Genomic DNA, 3,848 nt, shown 5'->3' on the forward strand with positions numbered 1-3,848 from the left:
GAGGGTTGGGGGGAGGGCTTCCTTCAGGGTTCCCATTGTCAGTCTGAGAACTCCTGGAGGGTACAAGAGGGCTGCTCCTTCCCAACCCTGGTAACCTGGGACTGACTGAACCCCTAAAGTCTGAGAACCCCATAAAATCAGCCCCAGGAGGGACCCTAGAGCAGCTGTCCTGTCAACAATAGTTATTGCTCTCAGGCCCTGTGCTGGCTCTGGGCTCCACCGTGCTGGGCATACAATGTCCATGCTCTAGGGGCTTCCCTGTGTGGGGGCTGGGCGGGGGCCACGCAGGCAGGGGCTGAGTCAGCAGCGCCCAGCCAGGACCAGAATTCAGGGCTCCCTCCTCCCAACCCCGGTCCTTCAGGTCTACCATCCGCTTCAGGGTTCTCAGATCTTGGCTCTTCCAGGCCAGGGGCCCCTCAGGGGAGGCCTGGTTCTCCCTTCCTACAGAATCTCAGGTTGCTGGCAGGGACGGCAGCCAGTGATGAAAAAGGCCTCCCAGCCTGAGGCTGACCCAGCTCCAGGCTTTTGGCCCAAGACTTATGGGGTCCGTTGGGGTCTGGGCTCTGGAGACGCCAGTGAACTGCCCTCCTGCCCTCTACCCTGGCCCTCGTCTGCCTCCCTTTATCACCTTGTTAAAGGATTTTTACTGTCCATTTGGAACCTGGAATTTCATTATTCCATGGGTGAAGCATAGGGATAATAGGCTGCCACTTGAAGGCTGCTTTTCATCTTCAAAGCCCTTGCAGATTGTTAATTAGTCCTCTCTCCCCTGCCCTTCCCCCCTATGATGGAGGTAAGTGTTTTGGGGCTGGCAGGGAAACTCAGTGGAGACTGAGGGACTTCTCTGAGGGGTGTGGGACTGAGCAAAAGTCTGAGGAGGAAAAAGAGGGGTCCTAAATCTGGAATCATCTCCTAATAGGTTCCAAGCTCTCAGGCTCCCCTTCCCCTGTTAGGACAGCAGCATAGCAGGAAGGGGACACAGCCCCCTTGCAGGATTGTGGCTTCAAGAAGCTTCAGAGCCAGACAGCTCTCAGTTGGAATCCCAGCCCCCACCAGTTCCATGGCTTGGATCGTTGTGCCGCTAAGCCTCTGTTTTCTTCGCTGTAAAATGGGGATAAGTGTAAAGCTCTCCTCAGGTTATTAGGGGTTGAGTGAGGTAAGTATCTGGCACAGAGTTGTGCTCACTAGGAGCGAATGGATAAACAAGTGTGGGTGTTGGGTTGAAGTGGGGGAAGATTAGAGGGTACAGAGAGAGAAGTTGGGGTCCAGAGGGAGGGAGGGGCTCCTTTTCTTCCTTTGCCCCTCCTTATCCTTATCCCACTGCTGGACTTCTGCCTGGAGGGCAACCACTATCCATGGCATTGCATGGCTGGCCAAAGAGGCAGTTGAATTTGTCTGCCTTTGTGGGCCCTTGACTCTCATTGGCAGATGATGACGTGATCTAATTTCTGACCATGGAGAGCTCCACTGAAGGATTGCCAGGAGTGGTTACTCCCATCTGCTCAATCGCCCGGACCCTCTGCCCTGAGGGCCAAACCATGCAACTGATGCTGCAGCCCTGGCTTCGGGGTCTCCAAGACCTGGGTTCAGATTGCTGCTGTAATCAGCTGGACAAACACTCAAGCTGAAATGGGGGAAAGCACCCCCACCTCTCAGGGTGGTTTAGTGAGGTTCCATTTATTGTATTGTGGGTACCCAGCAGCTCAGTGTCGGGATAATTGATCAGTCATCAGTCATCAGTCACAGTGTGGGAACCTGGGGCCTGAAGCATGAGATGCACCAACAGGTGGTGGCCACACAGGACAGGGGGTGAGGCTGCCTCTGACCAACTGGTCACCTGTGCCATCCTCTCCATTGATTGGCACAGGGCTGGAGAGGAGGGCTAAGAAGTATGTTCAGTCTTTAAAAACCATTCCTTCACATTTTGATACCCTCTAAATTTCGGTGCCAGACATCTTTGTACCCACTGCTCACCCTGCTTAAGGCTTCTGTGGAAGTTACTTAATGATAGGTTTATCCTTCATGTCTTCTCTCCAAACCTGTCCAAAGCAGGGACCACATTTGGGGTGTGTCTGGGCCCCCAGTGGCTGGCACACCATAGGAACACAGATAACTCTTGTTCTTGGTGACAATGTAAAGAGTGGAGTTTTCAACATGAGGGATCAGAGGCCATCATCTCACGAGGAATCAGAAGCACTAATCCTGCTCCCTGTCTGGGGTCAGAAGGTGAAGAATTATTGTAAGAGTGGACCAGGAAAGACACCCACATAAACAGGTGCTACAACCTGGCTGACGCTTCACATTGCCTAGCCCTCTTGACTAGGAGAAGGGGTGCAGGGGAGCTGCCAGACAGATGGACTGTGGGTGGAAAAGCATGCTCCTCCCTGGGTCAAAATCCCCTCTGGCTCATCAGTGCCTGTGCCAGGTAATCTGTAGGTTCTTTCCATACCTTCAGAAAGTGTGGTGCGTGTAAACAGTGCCTTTTGCCATAATGTGGCTCCCGGGTCAACCTGAAATGACTCATTGCCTTCATTCACTCACTCATGGCTTGCTCATTCCTGGACCTGGATTGAGCACTACTGTGTTCCAGAGGGCTGGCCACTGCGGGTTGGATGTGGGGTCCTTGCCCTAGGTGTTCATATCCTCCTGAGGGAGGCAGACAAGCAAACGGAGCATGCCCACACAGGGTGGTCAGAGCTCAGCACCTAACCTAGATCTGGGGTCAGGCAACACTGTCTAGAGAAAGCATTGAGGTTTGAGCCCAGAGAAGCCAGAAGCTATGACGGGGAAGGGCAACAGGCTTCCGTGCAGAGGAGCAGCGTACTCAGAAGCCTGGAGAGGGAACTACGGAGGTCTGAAGAAGCACAGGGAGTGTGGCGAGGCCCAGCAGAGCGGCAAGGGCCAGGAAACCAATGTCCTTGCATGGCAGACTTTATCCTGAGGGCAACGGGAAGCCACTGAAGCGTGTGGGGCATCAGAGTGACATGTTCAGAACATTTTCTTTTTCCTTTTGGCTAGAATAATCTCAACTGAGTCAATACTGTGGGAAAACACATGGATTATTGTTTTCATAGATGGAACGTATTCAGCAGAGGAAAGCCTGCTAAAAGATGGGATCCTTAGAGAAAACAGAACAAAAGTTCTTTGGAGGTCTCAGGCCAGCAGGGTCAAGTCTGCCCTCACCCCACAGCAGCTGGCCCTGTGCCCACTGCTTCAGACAGACCCTCACTCCAGCTGGAGCACGTGCATATGGTTGTGCCTATGACTTGGCTCTGGGGTCACCCTGCCTATTTGTGACACAGCCCTCTCTTTCTTCCTCCTCATTGCTCCATCTCTCCAAAAACCCAGTCCTGACACTTCCTCTGGGAAGCCTGCCTGGCATCTGCCAGTTCCTGAGATTAGTGTGCTCTTTTCACGTGGCAGGATTGCAGCAGGGCTTTCTAAGGCAATGTGCGCTGGTGTTATCTGCGCCCCAGCCTAAATCTCCACGACTAGACAATGAGCGACAAGACAATGCCTCCTTCCTCTTTAGTTCCCTCAGTCATCTAGCTCTGTGCCTGGCCATGTTAAAATGTCCGTTCAGTGGAATCATGTTTTATTGTGTTTGCCACAAAGTTGTCCAGAAATATTGTGGAGTAAGTGCAGGACCCTCTAAGCTTCTGCAGATCCACTTTCTTCAGGGCCTGGTGGCCCTGTTGCCCCTTTCTGAGCCTTGTTGACTTGCCCAGGTGCAATTAACCATTCCTGACTAAGCTCCCACAGTCCTTCGTGCCTATCTGTATTATGCTCTTTATTATACTGAGTCAAAGCCATTTTCTTTCTCCCTTTCTTTCTTTCTCTCTTTCTCT

This window comes from Hipposideros armiger, unplaced genomic scaffold (assembly GCF_001890085.2).
Source record: "Hipposideros armiger isolate ML-2016 unplaced genomic scaffold, ASM189008v1 scaffold_373, whole genome shotgun sequence".
NCBI classification, from domain to species: Eukaryota; Metazoa; Chordata; class Mammalia; order Chiroptera; family Hipposideridae; genus Hipposideros; species Hipposideros armiger.